The following is a 19,450-nucleotide window of genomic DNA, read 5'->3' as shown; positions in this document are numbered from 1 at the left end:
ACTAACGATGCCATACTCTCCGTTGGTTTAAAATAGAATGTCTTAAAAGTCGATTCATTTGACCAATCTACTGACCTCATGATGTCTTCTACTCTGGCTCCTATGTTAAATGCCTTGGTAGCCATAGCTCCCCTCGCTGAGTGAGCCCTATACTTTACTATGTAAATGCCTACCTGCTCCATCACCCATCTGAGCCATCTGGTTATGGTAGCCGGTGCAACGTCCTTGAGAGGTTTACAGATCGCTTTGTGATACTCCTGGTGATCTCACTTCCCTCGTCATCTCCTCATATGCTGATAAACATCTGATCGAGCATAATTCAGGATGACCCGGAAAAGATTCATATGATATGGATTTCAAACCTGTCTTAGTCCTCGTTGTTATGAGGAAGGTCACTCCATTCGGTGAAACACTCTTCCTATTGATCTCCGGCACTCTGTCTGATTACCTTTAACAAGACAGTAAACATAGAAGCATAGATAGTGTGCCTGAAATGGCTTTCCTGGATAAATCCTGGTTATCCTCTCATGACGGAAAAAGTTTAAACACTGTGTCCACATCCCATAACGGAGTGTATTGTTCTCTAGGAGATCTAGACATCTTTACTTCCCTTAATACTCTACAAATCAGGGGGTGTTCTATCGTGATCCCTTCGATCTTGGGGTGTCCTGCTGATATCGCGAACCTGGCCGTATTGATAGTTCCTTGGCCTGCCAACTGTGCTAAGAAATTGGCCACATGAACTGTGATGCTGGAAATGCATCTGAAGGACAGGGCCTCTGAATCCTTGTCCTTTTTCTGTTTTTACCGTGTGTTCTGTCATGTTTTCTGCCCAGGAGTCTAGTTGGGACTCCTAGGCAGTGTAGCTCTCTCTTTTGGTTTGGTGAACAGACCCATGGGATACCCTTATGGCACCCATGGGTAGGGGTACAACCCTGTGCCCCTAGTGTATGTTTTTGGGCACCTGTGGGTGGCCCACAGAGCAGGGTATGGGCTGGTGGCAGCTCCATGCTGAATTTGACAGGTGCTCTGGGTGTCCTCCATTTTGGGATGCCCAGGCCCTGCCATTGGAATCAGTTGATTCCTGATAGGAAACAAGATGGCCCCTGTGGCCTCTTGCTTTCTATTGCCTGTTATCTTGTTTTTCCCAAAGTCCTGGGAAGCCCTGACTCTGTCCCTTCCCCCTGACTGGCTGTTGGGTGGAAGTTCCATATATGGTATTGTTGTGAAGGCCCAGCTAGACTGACTGGAGCCTTCCCAGTGACTGTATGTTGTGGGTACCTCCTGTGGGTGGGACCTGGGTGAATGGAGTGTGTGACCAATATACACTCCTTGTTGTGGTTGTCTGGTTTCTGGCATGTGAGACAAAGACTGAGACAGCCCTGCCCGAAACTGGCCTGAATGCAGTGTGTAGTGTTGAATGGCTGGGTACTTGTCCCAATCCACATTCCTTGTTGTGAGTGTCTGAAAGGGAGGAGTGTGGCCTGAATGCACTGTGTGCCTGATTGGCTGACTGACTGCATGAATGCCCCTCTGTATGATTGGCTGCTGAGTGTAGGCCAGCAGTGTGGATGAGAGACAGAATAGTATATCTGGGGACCTCTCACCACTGTTCAGGGTTCAGGAACGTTCAGGAACGTTCAGAAGCATCCTGGAGCTGAGTCTCCACTCTAAGAGTAACTGGAACTGCTGATCCTCGACGTCCAGCTGGAAAAAGAAGACTTGCTGTGGCATTTGCTTCGACCGATCCGAAGGCTGTCGAAATCGTCGACGACTGACCCGAGAGAGGACCTGGTAAGGCGCCCTCTTCCCGTGCTCCAAGGGACCATCGAGCACCACTCCATCTTCGCCGAAGCGCCCTGGAAGACAGACCCTCGAAAGGCTGTCGACCCGAGACGGGACCGCCGAGGAGATCGAAGTGAAGCACCCGGACATCGACGCCGTCGAAGTCCATTGCCGTCGACCAGGGTTCGCAGGTTTGTGTAACCGCTGGAGGCCCGTCGAAGTTGTGTTGCCCAGCCGCGGGAACCACTTGACGCCGTGCCGCCGACGACCGGAGCTGTCCGCTCCTTTGCCTAAGAACATTCAATCGAAGGACTCTCTCGACCGCATCGTCGACCGCTTATCCTGCCGGAGAAAGTCGAGGACGACCAACGCGCCGAGGAGAAACCTGCCGGTGGGTTTCCCGCCACCCAACGACCTCAAAGACTCGGACGACCCGACGCCCTTGCTGGGCTCCCGTCTCTACAATCTTTGCGGTCCAGAACTATTGTCATCGAGGTGCCCCGCACACCTCCGCCTTGCAGGACGCCGACGCCCCAACGCCGACGAGCACCGCTCGGACGAAGCTGCCGCCTCTTTGACATCGTTCTACCTCGTTTGTCGACGGACGTTCAACGCCCCGTGCCTCCCGCTTGAAAGGGAAGGCATTCAAGAAGGGCCGTCGATTCCCCGTCGCCAAACCCAGAGTTCTTCGACGTTTCTTGACGCCTCTCGACGATCCGTGACTCCCGCTTGAAAGGGGGTCGCTCAAGAAGGATCCGTCGACGCCTCTTCGAAGGACTCGACTCCACCAGGTACATTGGGGGGGTAAAAACATTGAAGGAGAAAATAAGACTATTGAACAACATATGGACTGGGCTTGTGTTAGATCTCTTTCTTTTACAGGTTGCCCAGGTGGGGGGATCTCCACACAGAACTGTGTCTCGAGTTAGGGGCCAGTATATTGCCTATTGTTCAACCCCTTATTTTCTCTCTTCCCTCTATTGCTGGTTTCACTTATTGATCTGTGTGACATTTTTATGGATGCACTTTAATGAGGTCTAATAATAGTGGTACCACTTTAGAATTGTAGATATTTACCATTATTGATTTTCCTGAGCACAAGGTGCGTTATTGTGATAAGTGTACATAACCTTTGAATTAATTATATAAAGACTGTGTTTTCAGTAATACAGTGTGTGGACATTCCTTTGTGGGGGCTTGGGGAATACACTGTACTTAAGAACCAGCCTGCATCACCTCCTGAGAAGCTAGGCCTTGATTGCTCGTCCATTGCTACCATATTAGAGAATCTTGGCTGGGGTCTCCTGTGCCTCTCCTCTACCATATAGAGAGCAGAAGTACAGACACCCCCTACCGGTCTTTACAGCTGGTGGCAGCGGTGGGATGCTTATGGTTTTAAGAATCAGTGTATAACCGTGCCACTTACAAAATATCCGCACTTTATTAGATTAAGGTTTGGGTGTGTACCAAATAACTGCATTACAAGCAATGGAGCCCATTGCAAATGGTAAATTGACTCGGATGAGCTTAGAGGCTCTCCAGAGTGCTTGTGAAGCCAGGGAGCTAGACTTTGTGGATAAGTCTAGGGCTGAGCTGATAGCTGCCCTGGTGGACTACCAGACTGATGGTGAAACTCTTGATGAAGGGGGGGATGCAACCAATGAGGACCCTGCCCCTGGGGTTGTCACTGAATCTGTTTCTGGGAATGCCACCCTTCCTGCTGCCTCTGTTCCAAACCCCAGCAATTCCATGGAACTTGAGTTATTAAGGATGAAATTGGCCTTTGAATATCGCAAGTTGGAAATAGAAGCTGAGCTTAAGAAAGAGGAGCTGGCACAGCAAGTGGAACTCAAGAATAGGGATCTTGCGCTCAAAGACAAGGACACTGAATGTCAGAGAATCCAGCTAGAGAAAGCTAGAGTGGAGACTTCAGCTAAAACCAGTGAGAGTGTCAGGTCCCCAGCCACCAAGTTTATGAAAGATTTGGTTGGTGTATTTGTGGAGGGCTCAGATATCCTCCAATGGATTGAAGCGTTTGAAATGGCTTGTGCAATTCATGATGTAGATAAAAGAGATTGGGCTAAGTGTTTGTTAAGCAGAGTGCCTCAAACTGGATATGACTGTATTCTGAAGCTGAGTGTGGAAGAAAGGGGTCAGTATGAGTGTATGAAGTCTGCTTTGATTGCCAAGTTTGGCAAGACACCTACCCAATACCTTAGAAGGTTCAGGGATTTTAAGAAAAGAGAGAATGTGTCTTGGGTTGACTGGGTGAGTGCTGCGCACATGAACATGATGGGGTGGATCGATGGGTACAAGGTTAAGACTTTTGTTGAATTGTCCCACCTCTTGTTTTTTGAGCATTTTTCTGAAGCCTGTTCACCAGAGCTGCGTCAGTATGTCGCTGACCAGAACATTTTGGACCCCTTTAAGCTGGCTAGGTTGGCTGACAAGTGGGTCTCTCACCGGGTGTCCCCTAAGGACTCCAGTGGGAAGGACAAGGACAAAGAGAAGGGGGCCTCTCAGAAAGCTGAGGAGTCTCCCAAGCAATCACAGTCGGGTAAACCAAAACCTTCCTCTCCTAAGACCCAAAAATCTAGTGGGGATAAGTCATCTGTGGGTGGGAATAAGAGTAGTGGTCCACCTGCTGCAAAGCAGGCTCCCAGTGGTTCCAGTACCGTACCCCGCACTCCTGGCGCTTGTTGGGACTGTGGGGCTCTGGATCACAAAAGGGGTGACTCCAAGTGTAAAGGTAAGGCACTTGGAGTACAGGCTGTCAGCCTGACCTACCCTTACCCCGTGTCTGAGGTGGAGGCCACTGTCCTCCCCTCCTCTACCGGGATCACATTTGGTGCTCCGGTAGAGATTTCCTTAGTGTCCCTTGGGGCCTGGGACCAGTACGCGGAAGTACTGGCGACTATCCCACAGAACACCCGTAGGTTTTTGAGAAGTGTCCTCTTGAATGGCCAGCCTTCTACTGGTTTGAGAGACACTGGGGCAAGCATGACAGTGGTGGACAGGACCCTGCTCAGGTCAGAGGACTATGAAGGTGCTCCTCTGCAAACCACCAGGTTAGCTGGTGGGCCTCCCAAATTATCACCTGTAGCCTTAGTCACACTCATGATTGGAGACAAGACAGCGAAGCTTCCTGTCCTGGTTCAGGACAATGTCCCTGCTAACATTTTGTTAGGGAATGATCTAGTAGAGTTGGGGTTGATCTCGGATGGTCTTCCCATGACTGCTGCTGCGGTCACTAGATCACAGGTGACCCCGGGTCTGGCTGTGGGTCAGATACCCGAGCCAAAGGCGAGGCCTAAGGCAAGAAGGCGGAAGACCAAGAAGGCCACCTCTGTGGAGGGAGCACCTTCTCTTCCTGCTGCACCCATTGGGATCCATGCTCCGGACGGGCTGGGTCCAGTGGAAAACCCAAACTCAACTCCTTTGGGAGAAGAGGCAGAAGACTCTCCTGTGGGAGAGGTTCTCAACCCGGAGGATCATCCCGACCTTCAATGCTTGTTAGCTGAAGGGGGACCCTCCCGGGCGGACTTCTGTAAGGGACAGAGAGAGTGCCACTCTCTCGAGGGTCTGAGGAAACAGGCCCTGTCCCAGGCACAAGGAGAAGTGCCTAGGAATTTCCGGATTTATTGGGAGGGTGAGCTCCTTGTTAGTGAGCCCACTAAGCCTGGACCTGGTGCCCGCGAGAGGTTGGTGGTACCCCAGGTTTACAGGCCCTTCCTTCTGCAGTTGGCGCATGAGGTGCCCTTGGCTGGTCATCTTGGGACCAAGAAGACTAAGCAGAGGCTCTCTGCCCATTTCTACTGGCCACGGATGGGAGTAGAGGTGGAGTCCCACTGCAGGACCTGCCCCATTTGTCAGTTGTCTGGCAAGACTGGAGGCAGGGTCATTGCCCCACTGCAGCCGTTACCAGTGGTTGGCACACCATTTGAGAGGGTGGGCATCGACATCGTCGGTCCCCTTGACCCTCCCACTTCAGGTGGACATCGGTTCATCCTGGTCTTGGTAGATCATGCCACCAGGTACCCTGAGGCAATACCCCTTCGGACTGTTACTGCCAAGGTGGTTGCCAGGGCTCTCCTGGGCATTTTCACCCGTGTTGGATTCCCCAAGGAGGTTGTCTCTGACAGAGGATCCAACTTCATGTCTAGTTACATGAAAACCATGTGGAAAGAGTGCGGGGTAACCTACAAGTTCTCCACCTCTTACCACCTCCAGACCAATGGTCTGGTTGAGAGATTTAATAAAACTCTCAAGGGCATGCTAGGGGCTTTGGAAGAACCCCTAAGGAGGAAATGGGATCTCCTCCTGCCATGACTGCTGTTTGCTTACAGAGAGGTACCTCAAGAGGGTGTTGGTTTCAGCCCCTTTGAGTTACTCTTTGGACATCCCGTGAGGGGGCCCCTCGCCTTGATCCGAGAAGGCTTGGAAGCCACCCCTCCAGGTCCCGTCAAGTAAGTGGGGGACTATGTGTTAGGCTTCAGGCGGAGGATGACACAAATGATGGGTCAGGCAACAGCAAATCTCAAGGCCAGCCAGGAAGTGAATAAGTACTGGCATGACCTTAAAGCTTCGCAAGTGGATTGGACTCCGGGACAGGAAATCCTTGTGATGGAGCCTACCAAGCCTAGAGCTTTGGCAGACAAGTGGACTGGACCCTTCAGGATCATCACCAAGATGGGCGAAGTCAATTATCTGGTTGACATGGGAGCCTCTGGGGTAGCCCCCCAGGTGTTCCATGTCAACAGGCTCAAGCCTTTCCACAGGCGAGCAGAGGTCTCATGTCTCTTGCTAGCTTCAGGGCAAGAAGAGGATGAGAGTGAGCCCCTTCCTGATTTGCTGCATAGCAACCCTCAGGATGGCTCAGTGGAGGGAGTACGTCTATCTCCAGATTTGACAACAGAGCAGCAGAGGGCCTGCAGGGCTTTGCTCCAGCAGTATGCCTCTCTGTTTTCACTGACACCGGGCCTTACACCGTGGTGTAAGCACGAAATTGACACTGGAGACAGTGTGCCTGTCAAAAGCAGGTGCTATCGTATGTCAGATACAGTCAAAAACCACATCCAGGCTGAGGTCGCCAAGATGTTGGATCTGGGTGTTATTGAACCCTCAACCAGTCCCTGGTCCAGTCCAGTGGTCCTTGTCCCCAAGGCAAGTTCCCAGGCGGGTACCAAGGATTGGAGGTTCTGTGTGGACTACCGAGGAGTCAATGCCGTCACCAAAACTGACGCGCACCCATTGCCCAGGGCTGATGAGCTCATGGACACCATAGGTGCTGCCAAATTTGTGAGCACCTTTGACCTTACCTCAGGCTATTGGCAAATAGCTCTGACGGACCATGCCAAGGAAAAGACGGCTTTCTCAACACCTGAGGGACTCTACCAGTTTAGGGTCATGCCTTTTGGGTTGAAGAACGCCCCTGCCACCTTCCAGAGATTGGTCAACCATGCGCTCAGTGGGCTGGAAGCCTTTTGTGTGGCTTACTTAGACTACATTGCCGTCTTCAGTTCCACCTGGGAAGAGCATTTGACACATCTGGATAAGGTGTTGCAGGCCTTGAAAAGGGCTAACCTCACTATCAAGGCCACCAAGTGCCAGATAGCTCAGGGAAAAGTTACCTATCTTGGTCATGAGGTAGGAGGGGGTCAAATCCAACCTCTCTCCAGTAAAGTACAGGATGTACAGAACTGGGAGACTCCCACTACTCAAACCCAGGTGAGAGCCTTTTTGGGCCTCACTGGGTACTATCGCAATTTCATGGCAGACTATGGAACCATAGCTGCACCCCTGACAGCTCTAACTTCACCCAAACAGCCTAGGAAGGTTAATTGGACCGAAGACTGTCAGAGGGCCTTTGATGGCTTGAAAGAAAGTCTGTGTAGGGCACCTGTGTTGTGTGCACCTGACTACAGCCGACCCTTTATCGTCCAGACGGATGCCTGCGACACCGGAATTGGAGCTGTCTTGTCCCAGTTAGATGACAAACGGAGAGAACATCCTATCATATTCATCAGTAGACAACTCAAGGGTAGAGAACTTAGGTGGGCTACTGTTGAAAAGGAGTGTTTTAGCATAGTTTGGAGCCTTAGGCGTTTTAGGCCCTACCTTACGGGGTCTACCTTCAAGGTCCAAACAGATCATAAGCCCCTGAAGTGGCTTATGCAAATGAAGGGTGAGAATCCGAAATTGCTCAGGTGGTCCATTAGCCTGCAAGGGCTAGACTTCACCATAGAGCACAGACCAGGGAAGAGGCACGATAATGCAGATGGCCTTTCCAGAAGGTATATTGACCGTCTGGATGAGGGTGTCTATCCCGTGGGAGATTAGACACCCTCCACCTCAGTCTGGGGGGGGCGACTGTGATGCTGGAAATGCATCTGAGGGACAGGGCCTCTGAATCCTTGTCCTTTTTCTGTTTTTACCGTGTGTTCTGTCATGTTTTCTGCCCAGGAGTCTAGTTGGGACTCCTAGGCAATGCAGCTCTCTCTTTTGGTTTGGTGAACAGACCCATGGGATACCCTTATGGCACCCATGGGTAGGGGTACAACCCTGTGCCCCTAGTGTATGTTTTTGGGCACCTGTGGGTGGCCCACAGAGCAGGGTATGGGCTGGTGGCAGCTCCATGCTGAATTTGACAGGTGCTCTGGGTGTCCTCCATTTTGGGATACCCAGGCCCTGCCATTGGAATCAGTTGATTCATGATAGGAAACAAGATGGCCCATGTGGCCTCTTGCTTTCTATTGCCTGTTATCTTTTTTTTCCCAAAGTCCTGGGAAGCCCTGACTCTGTCCCTTCCCCCTGACTGGCTGTTGGGTGGAAGTTCCATATATGGTATTGTTGTGAAGGCCCAGCTAGACTGACTGGAGCCTTCCCAGTGACTGTATGTTGTGGGTACCTCCTGTGGGTGGGACCTGGGTGAATGGAGTGTGTGACCAATATACACTCCTTGTTGTGGTTGTCTGGTTTCTGGCATGTGAGACAAAGACTGAGACAGCCCTGCCCGAAACTGGCCTGAATGCAGTGTGTAGTGTTGAATGGCTGGGTACTTGTCCCAATCCACATTCCTTGTTGTGAGTGTCTGAAAGGGAGGAGTGTGGCCTGAATGCACTGTGTGCCTGATTGGCTGACTGACTGCATGAATTCCCCTCTGTATGATTGGCTGCTGAGTGTAGGCCAGCAGTGTGGATGAGAGACAGAATAGTATATCTGGGGACCTCTCACCACTGTTCAGGGTTCAGGAACGTTCAGGAACGTTCAGAAGCATCCTGGAGCTGAGTCTCCACTCTAAGAGTAACTGGAACTGCTGATCCTCGACGTCCAGCTGGAAGAAGAAGACTTGCTGTGGCATTTGCTTCGACCGATCCGAAGGCTGTCGAAATCGTCGACGACTGACCCGAGAGAGGACCTGGTAAGGCGCCCTCTTCCCGTGCTCCGAGGGACCATCGAGCACCGCTCCATCTTCGCCGAAGCGCCCTGGAAGACAGACCCTCGAAAGGCTGTCGACCCGAGACGGGACCGCCGAGGAGATCGAAGTGAAGCACCCGGACATCGACGCCGTCGAAGTCCATTGCCGTCGACCAGGGTTCGCAGGTTTGTGTAACCGCTGGAGGCCCGTCGAAGTTGTGTTGCCCAGCCGCGGGAACCACTTGACGCCGTGCCGCCGACGACCGGAGCTGTCCGCTCCTTTGCCTAAGAACATTCAATCGAAGGACTCTCTCGACCGCATCGTCGACCGCTTATCCTGCCGGAGAAAGTCGAGGACGACCAACGCGCCGAAGAGAAACCTGCCGGTGGGTTTCCCGCCACCCAACGACCTCAAAGACTCGGACGACCCGACGCCCTTGCTGGGCTCCCGTCTCTACAATCTTTGCGGTCCAGAACTATTGTCATCGAGGTGCCCCGCACACCTCCGCCTTGCAGGACGCCGACGCCCCGACGCCGACGAGCACCGCTCGGACGAAGCTGCCGCCTCTTCGACATCGTTCTACCTCGTTTGTCGACGGACGTTCGACGCCCCGTGCCTCCCGCTTGAAAGGGAAGGCATTCAAGAAGGGCCGTCGATTCCCCGTCGCCAAACCCCGAGTTCTTCGACGTTTCTCGACGCCTCTCGACGATCCGTGACTCCCGCTTGAAAGGGGGTCGCTCAAGAAGGATCCGTCGACGCCTCTTCGAAGGACTCGACTCCACCAGGTACATTGGGGGGGTAAAAACAATGAAGGAGAAAATAAGACTATTGAACAACATATGGACTGGGCTTGTGTTAGATCTCTTTCTTTTACAGGTTGCCCAGGTGGGGGGGATCTCCACACAGAACTGTGTCTCGAGTTAGGGGCCAGTATATTGCCTATTGTTCAACCCCTTATTTTCTCTCTTCCCTCTATTGCTGGTTTCACTTATTGATCTGTGTGACATTTTTATGGATGCACTTTAATGAGGTCTAATACTAGTGGTACCACTTTAGAATTGTAGATATTTACCATTATTGATTTTCCTGAGCACAAGGTGCGTTATTGTGATAAGTGTACATAACCTTTGAATTAATTATATAAAGACTGTGTTTCAGTAATACAGTGTGTGGACATTCCTTTGTGGGGGCTTGGGGAATACACTGTACTTAAGAACCAGCCTGCATCACCTCCTGAGAAGCTAGGCCTTGATTGCTCGTCCATTGCTACCATATTAGAGAATCTTGGCTGGGGTCTCCTGTGCCTCTCCTCTACCATATAGAGAGCAGAAGTACAGACACCCCCTACCGGTCTTTACATGAACTACATCTGTTCCATCGGGATGAATGTCCCTCTCCAAACACCAGTTACTCCAGCTCTGTGTGTTCCTGGGGCCCAGGATTCGTTAATGATGATTGAAGCTCATTCGATAATCCTGGCCTAACCCAAGATCTCTTGAAATCACCCATGCGATTAGATTGATTTTGCCTAACCTCACTAAAGGATGGCTGAGGCCTCTGGGGTCTCTTACAATGAACTTGTACCTGGGTAGAGCCAATGGGTTGTGGTGTGATCATTCCAGTAGAAACGGGAACCACACCTGTCCCCTCCAGTCCGGCGTAACTAGAACTAGAGATGCTTTCTGCCGCGTCACCTGGGCTAGTGTCCTCGCTATCATGGAGAATAGAGGGAATGCATAATTTGTTTGTTGACCCCATGATTTTAGAAAGGCGCCTGTTGCTTCTGCCTCTGGGTCTGGTCTCCAGCTGAAGAACTGAGGTAGTTGCTTGTTCAATCTTGATGCAAATAGGTCGACCTGGCATGACCCCCATCGAGACATCAGTTCCTGGAACACCTCCTCTTCCAGCTTCCAATAGCTGGCGTCCCTGAGATATCTGGAGTTCCAGTCGTCCACCTTGTTCTGGTCGCCCGGTAAATACTCTGCCGTCACTGACACTTTCCTCTGAAGACGAGTTCCCGGAAATCTCTTGCCAGTTCCGCCAATAATTTGGCTCTCGTCCTTCCCAGTCTGTTTATGTACCTGACTGCCGAGACGTTGTCCATCTTGAGTAAGACACAACATTGTGCCTTCTCTTGAGTCCAGCATTTCACTGTGAAAGACCCTGGCAATAATTCTAAACAGTTGATGTTGAGAGTTGTCTCCTGGTCTGACCACCTGTCCCCTTTCGACAGGTTCCCGCATCGGGCTCCCCAGCCCCATCTGCTGGCGTCGGATTCGGTGATCAGTTCCGGGGACGAGCCAAACATGCATCCATGTGGTGTAGCCACCATGCTAATTCTTCCCTTACTTCGTAGGAGGTAACGTTAGTTTCGTATGATGCGCCCCTCCTGAGGTGTCTGATCTTTAATCTCTGAAGCGCTCTGTAATGTAGAGGCCCTGGGAATATAGCTTGGATCGATGACGCTAGTCGTCCCACTAACATTGCAATGTCTCTCAACGACCTCTCCTGTCTCGCTACGGTGTGTCTTATCTGTTTCTTGATATTGTTCACCTTGGTAATGGGGAGGGTGAGGGATCTTCGCGCTCTGAAACACCTGTGTATGAGCACGATATAAATAAAATATCATATCACATCCCTGCGTTGAGTCCACTATAAACCCCAGAAACTCCATTGTCTGGTCCGGTAATATTCTGGATTTCTCCCAATTTATAGGAAGCCCAGATCCTGCAGTAATTTTACTGTCATCTGCACCTGTATCTGAAGTGTCTCTGTCTTGACATAGCATATATCGGCTAGGTATATTATAAGTCTTATTCCCTGACTCCTGAGGTGAGTCACCACTGGCTTCATTATTTTGGTGAAGCACCATGGTGCGGATGCCAGTTCGAAGGGAAGGCATCAGAATTCCCATGTCGACTCCCCCTAGATAAATCTTAGGAATTTGCAGTGTTCCATTGCTTTGGGAATCGTTAGGTATGTGTCTTTTAGATCTATTCTGGCGAGCCAATCTCCTTGAATTAACGTGTGTCTTAACAGGTGTATCCCTTCTATTTTGAAGTGTTGTACATGACACATTTGTTCAAACCTTTCAGATTTATGATTGGTCGTACTTTGTGTTTGCCCTTCACAAGGAACATGTTGCTTATGAAACCTCTTGAGGAATCTGTTACCTGTCTTAAGGCATTTTTTTGCTTACTAGCCCTCTCAGTTCTTCCTCTAGTAATAGTCTGTCTCCTTTGTTTAGCTCTTAACCCCTTGGAGGATTCCTCTGCTGTGGTATCCTGTGAAAGTCTATGTTAAAGCTTTGCACAGTTTCTAGTATCCATGTATCTCCAGATATATCGTACCAATTTTTTATAAATTCTGCTATCCTCCCCCCTACTGCTGGGGTAACTAAGCGCAGGCTGTTCGCTCTTACCTGTGAGGTTTTGTTGACGCTCTCTGTGCCGCCAGCCTCTTCCCCTTCCTCTGCACCTTGAGGGGAAGAAAGGGGTCTGTCTTCGATATTCTTGGTCTCACCACTGCGTTCCATCATTGTAGAACCTATTGATTGGGAGCCGGCCAGCAGAGCTACCCCTGCCTCTGCTGGCCCTCCTGAAAATCTGCCTTCCACACACTCTTTTGAGTGACGCTTGCGCTTTATCCAGCTCTGCATAAGAGTTTGCGAACTTTGTTAGTTCCTTGATAAAGGAGTCTCCAAAGAGCTTCCCCTTCGCTGTCGACCCTGAATCTGATTAAGCTAGTTCACTTAATTTTGGATCTTTCTTCAGTAGAAGTTACCTTCTCTCTGTGGTAATTGCATGATTAGCATTACCTACAATACAGATTGCCCTCTGGGCCTATCAGATCAAAATTGTCGGGTCCACTGGTTCACCCTTTTCTCTTCTTCGCCTATCTGAAATATCTTGGTGAGTGGTCACGCCATGTCCAGCATCTTGTCCTGGCATGATCGCCAGGACCTATCCAAACCTTTCCTCACATCTTTGGTATATTTGCTCATGAAGGTGATCATCTGCTCATCAATCTCGGGTGTCTCAGTGGCACCTCGCGGGAGGTGAGGTCTTGGGCATTCTGCCCTCATCTTACTCTTAGCCTATTTTGCTAGGGGCGCTCTCGGGCGTTTTCTCAGGTAGGCCACTATTTTCTTTGACGGCTCCCATTCGGAAGTACGGGGGTGGATCAGTGCTTCTGGGTCAAAGTCGTCCCCTGCACCGTCCTCTGTCTCCTCTTTCTTCTTTTTCTTTGGCGCTTTATGGCATTCTTCCTCTGAGGGTGATATTGAATATACCGCCTCTTCTGAATAGTCATCCTCCCACTCCTCATCTCCTTCACCTGAAGTATCAGAGGATTTGTCCTGCCAACTGCTAGGCCCCGGGTTGGATCTCACTCTCCTTCTCTTACCACTCATCTTCTTAGGTGGTTTGCCCGGGGAGTATGGGCTTCATCTGCCCTGAAGACTATCTTTCTTTAATCTCCTCAAGCCCCTGTGAGAACTTGAGCCAATCCCCCATCAGAGCTATTTGCTGTGGTCCTTGCACCAATGAGGCCCCCAGGGCTTTTTGCAGGACCTGACTCGAAAGGGACATTGACAGGGCGTGCCAGTAATACTATCCCTAGTGTGATGTCCACTGTACCCATGGTCCTTCACACGTAGAGGTCCCTCAGATTATTTTTTTCCGCCATTGTGAGCGGACGCTTATTGCAGAGTTCAATTTTGGCATAACGCCATTTGCTTATGACAAGTTTAAAAATAGTTTACTCTTTCTGTCCTTTCCTTCCGACTTCGACCAATTCATCGACGCGGTGGAAAAGACAGCGCCATCAGATAAATTGAAGATTCGACTGACCCTTTCGGCCTTGGAAGGCCCACCGGGGCCCTTACAGTAGGGGGAGTGGGGAGGTGGTCATTGTACAATGCATTTTCCCACCCTTTCCCTTTCTTGCCTGGCTGCCTTTCCCAGACATGGATAGAACACCCTTTAAATTCTGCCTCACGTGTAACAAAATAATTCCATGGATCTACAAGCACAGAGTGTGCAACCTGTGTCTAAACCACGACCACGACGAAGGGCACTGTCGAGCCTGCAAGCTCTTTAAACCTAAGACCCTTAAAGATCGCTGAACCAAGCGCTGGGCCCATCACGCAATACAGGCCGATGCCGCCATTGATGTGGAGTGAGCTTCCAGTGATGCAGCATCACCATCTTTACGGAGGACGAGGGTGACAGGGAACTGCCAAGTGCCGTAGTGCAAGCCCCTGACCCTAAGAGATAGACCGGCGGCTCTGTTATGGGGACGACACCCGGCAGCAAGAGCACTTCCATTACACACGCCACTAAACACACATCCCGGGGCGATGAGTCAGCGCTTTCAACCAAATGCCCAGATACAGCATCTAGGCAGAGATCTGTAAATTCCCTGTCCTCTGGGCACTCGAGGTCCCGATCGCCCCATGACAAGCCCCGGAAACCGAAAGACGCCAATCTACGGCAGACGAGGCGGAGGCCCATCCCACTACCGAGAGTCGACATCCATCGTCCAAATCAGTAAGAAAAACACTGGATTGTCACACCTGGTTAAAAAAACAATGGTTCTGAGAGCCTGTTAAAGGCTACTCATACCAAAAAGTCTTCCTCCAGGAGTTCTAATCATAAAGACAAGTCTCATAAAGACAAGTCTACCCCTTCCAAGGAAGCATTACCTGTCCCACAAGAAGAGGGTTCTTTGGCTGAGGCCTTACAGAATAAGGGCCTATCCACACCTACACCCTTAGTACAAGTCCCTACCCCACCTTACCCTGGGGTCATCCCGAGTTCAGCCCAATGGACTGCAGAGGACATAGATAGGGTGATGTCAAGAAATAACTTTTTTGCCAATTTTTTCAAGAAAAAAAAACCTCAGGCCATCGTAAACTTTCAAATTACACCCCCTACTACCCAGGCTTCCAACTCTCAGCCCCTGACTTCCTCTTCTCAGCCCTGGCTTCATCCCAGCCACCAGCAAAAAGTTCTTTTACAACAGCTGAGCTTTATGACATTAATACAGACACTGAAGGGGATAATGAGGACTACCAAAACTCCGATCACTACTATGATGATGATGATGATGATGATGATGATGATGATGATGAAGAGGCAGAGGTGTATACCATGGCCTCACCAATTCAACAAGACTCCCCAGTGCCTGATTCTCCGGTAAATAATCAGCCCCTCTTCAATGACATATTAATCAAAGCAGCTGAGCACTTCGGTATTCAAACACAGGAGACTCAGCAAGATGAAGACTTTGTCGAGGATATCTTGGGAGACAAGAAGGCTGCCACCCAATTCATCCCAATTTTCAAATCTGTCCAGAGAAGAATTCAATCTTCACTAGAGCCACCTAACCAAATGCAGGCAGTAAACCCACGGGTAGAGAAACATTTCCGACCAGCACCATCTGACCTGCTATATATCAGGGGCCAGCTTAAGCCAGATTCGCTTGTGGTTACTACTACCCTTAAAAGGGCAGGGACACCAATAGCCTCTTTGGAGGCTCCCCCAGACAAAGAGAGCAAAAAGCTCTATACCTTGGGACGGAAGGTAGCGACTTTGGCAGTGTTTCAAGCTAGAATCGCCAACAATTCTACACTTTTGGCAAGTTATGATTGCCATAAATGGGATGAAATAACCTCCCTAATAGCTTCTGCTCCCGAGCCTTTATAGTCTCAACTTGCATTAGTAGTAGCCGAAGGCAAAGCTACGGCCAGCTGCCTTCTCAAGAATAACCTTGACGCTGCAGATAATGCAGGCCGAATAATCGCTGAAGGAACCATAATCAAGTGCCAGGCTTGGCGTGGCCAGTCTGGCTTTAAGCTGGAGACCCAGGAGACGTTACTGAACATGCTAGTGGAACCAACAGTCCTATTCGGCAAAGTGGTCGAAGATGCCCTTAAGTCCGCCAAAGGAGGAATAAGACACCCTCAAGTTCCTCGGCCAACTGACTAATAAACCACCTGCCAGAGAGGCAGGAACAATTTTCGCCGCATTTGTGGCCAAAATTCCCAAAGAGGCTCCGGTTATGGACAAGGTCAGAATTCATCCTGGAATAACAACCAAAGCCAGGCGTCACAGGATTACCAGAGAGGCCAGCACAGTTCCCACGGTCGGGGAATGTCCTCCATTTCTAGAGGTGGAGGAACACCTCCCAAGCAATGACAGCCCGCTACAGGTCCCCTCCCATGCTTCCCAGTAGGTGGACAGATTTCACACTCCACCCACGCATGAGAGGGAATAACCACAGACAAGTGGGTGCTATCGACAGTAGCAGGAGGTTATTGTGTGGAGCTCCTCCAAATACCATCGAACCATCCCCCGCGCCAAAGGAAGACAATATAGGAAGCACAACTCATCCTTCTCGAAGAAGTCAACGTGTTGCTTCTCAAGCACGCCATAGAGATTGTGCCGTCCAACGAGGTAAACAAGGGTATTTATTCAACCTACTTTCTTGTGCCCAAAAAAATCTGAGTATGCGCCCAGTGTTAGACTTATTCCCTGCAAACACTTATGTAAAGCCACAAAAATTCAGCATGACAGTGCTACAAGAGGTAACCCCCCTGCCAAAACGGGGAGATTACATGGCAACACTGGATATGAAAGAGGCCTATTTTCATATTTCAATGTTCCCAGCGAACAGAAGACTCTTGCGTTTCAAAATAGCAAACCAGCACTACCAATTCAAGGTGCTACCCTTCGGAATAGCTTCAGCTCCAGGGGTATTCACCAAGGTACTGGTGGTGGTGGCAGCGCACCTGCGCACAGGGAGGCAATCCCAGTGTACCCCTACCTGGACGACTGGCTGATCACAGGGGAATCACCCCATCTTTGCAGACAAAACACGCAATGAACCATAAACCTTCTCTTCCATTTGGGTTTCTCAATAAACGAGAAGAAGTCAAGTCTTGTACCAAACACAACACAACAAAACAGTTCCTAGGAGCTGTCTTAGACACAAGAGCAGGCTTGGCCTTTCCATCCATGCAAAGAGTTCAAAACATGCTTCGACAAATACCCCAGTATCAAGCCGGTCACCAGATAAGCGTACGCAAATCAATGCGTTTGCTAGGCATGATGGCGTTGTGCATATATCTGGTCCCACACGCACGTCTGCGCATGCGCCCAATGCAGGAGTGGTTGGCGAAACAGTGGTCTCAGGCAAGCGGTCAGTGGGACGATCTAGTGGTAGTTTCGCCAACACTAGTTCAAAACCTACGCTTGTGGACAAGGGAATATCTGTTAAGGGGAAAACCCTTCCACGATCCGGAGGCGCAAGCGATCGTTACAACAGACGCATCACTCTCCGGGTGGGGGGCACATTACCTTCACCACACACCACATGGCCTGTGGACTCACATCACTGCACAGAACCACATCAACCTGTTGGAACTACTAGCAGTATTCAAAGCTCTTCAAGCATTCAAATCACAGCTGATGAACCAGAAGGTTCAGATCTTAACAGACAGCACCACTGCAATGTTCTATATAAACAAACAAGGGGGAACGGGGGCGCTGTTGTGCACGGACGGAGATGGCAGCCTCTGTTTGAGCTCTGGCAGTATCCAGGGCTGAAAAGCCTAAATAATCCATTTATTCACTCCGGTTCGGTGCGATTCTTACACAGAACGTGTACTTAACCCTGACAGGAAAGAATACACGTACTACTCTATCGTCCATGACACACACTCCAGAATTGACCTATGGCTGATAGACACAGACAGCATGGCATGGGTAACAGATACACATATACACCCTAGGACCTACACCCTAGGACCTACTCAGATCATTCTCCGATACAATTGACATTACAAATCCCGGACCAGACCTGGGACTGACCACCTTGGAGATTCAAACGGCGGCCCTACGGGATCTAGTATATTAAGATTCTATGGCGCAATACATACAGGAATACTTTGAGATCAATGAACACTCTGTATCTAGTCAGGCCACACTATGGCAGGCATTTAAGGTATGCTTAAGAGGTCAGTCGATATCCATAGAGGGGGGAATTCTCAAGGACATTCGGGCTACACTGGCTAGGTTATAAGCACAACTAACATCACTGCAGACCCAATACGCTCTATCCTCTTCCCCTCATCTGGGTACAGAAATAAAGACTAAGCTAGATGAGTTTAGAGAAGCAGCGGACCAAGAGATCAGATACTTTGACAGACCCGCGGCGGCGCACAGATATGGAGAGGGGGAACACCCGGGGAAACTATCAGCCAGAATGGTGCGCGGGGAGAGAGGCCCCACGAACATACCTTGTATTCAACTAACAGATGGCACGATGTCCACAGATCAGGAGAAACTGAAAGAAACATTCTACACGTTCTATAAAGAATTATGCTCCCCCCAGTGTTCTGTCACAGAGGCTGAGATAGAACAATACCTCTCTGATACCGACAACGCTTATAGCGGATGTGACTAGGGAATCGCTGGAAGAACCTATAACAGTGGCGGAAATAGGTGCAGCAATAAAAGCTCTTCCCAACGGGAAAGCCCCGGGCTCTGATGGGCTGGGAGCTGAATTTTACAAAGAATTCAGTCAGCTACTAGCTCCCCGACTGCATGCTGTCTAGACGGAAGCACTGGAAAAAGACGAACTCCCAGAAACGACTTGAGAAGCAATAATCCCACTTTGCTTAAATCAGGGAAACCTCCTGGAGAATGTGGATCGTACCGACCACTGTCCTTAATAAATACTGATGCCAAAATCCTAGCAAAAATACTAGCGACCAGGCTCACACCATTGATGCCATATATGGTTCATGAGGACCAGGCTGGTTTTCAACTGGGTAGATCCACAGCAACAAATATAAGAAGATGTCACCAAATAATAACCACAATCCCCCCCGCCACTCGGGGAATAGCTGTCTCCCTTGACATGAGGAAGGCGTTTGACACAGTCTCCTGGCCCTTTCTCTTTGGAGTACTACGGAACTATGGGTTCGGTCCAAATTTCATAAAATGGATCCGGATACTATACACAAGACCCTACGCAAGGATAAGAGTCAATGGATCCCTCACAGACATACTGGAATTGTTGGGTGGCACCAGACAGGGCTGCCCACTCTCCCCATTAATCTTTGCGCTGGTGATAGAACATCTAGCAGACATACTCAGGTCACGATACAGTACGTTCGGGCTAACACTAGAGGGCAAGTTCCATATTATAACGCTATATGCGGACGACATTCTACTATATCTT

The 19,450-nt window shown here is 50.1% G+C and overlaps 1 protein-coding gene and 1 long non-coding RNA gene across 4 annotated transcripts in view; one reads left to right on the top strand and one right to left on the bottom strand.

The window, feature by feature from the left end:
• Nucleotides 1–19,450, top strand: part of CCDC178 (coiled-coil domain containing 178) — a 3,486,252-nt gene that overhangs the window by 817,607 nt on the left and 2,649,195 nt on the right. The gene's annotated exons all lie outside the window — the stretch shown is intronic.
• The window catches only part of LOC138497482 (uncharacterized), a 238,933-nt gene that overhangs the window by 700 nt on the left and 218,783 nt on the right, over nucleotides 1–19,450 (bottom strand). The window lies entirely within an intron of this gene.

Source organism: Ambystoma mexicanum, chromosome 5q (genome assembly GCF_040938575.1).
Source record: "Ambystoma mexicanum isolate Mex_15411 chromosome 5q, UKY_AmexF1_1, whole genome shotgun sequence".
Classification (NCBI taxonomy): Eukaryota; Metazoa; Chordata; class Amphibia; order Caudata; family Ambystomatidae; genus Ambystoma; species Ambystoma mexicanum.
Note: the sequence above shows the minus strand (reverse complement) of the source record. Positions and strands in the feature narration are given on the sequence as shown.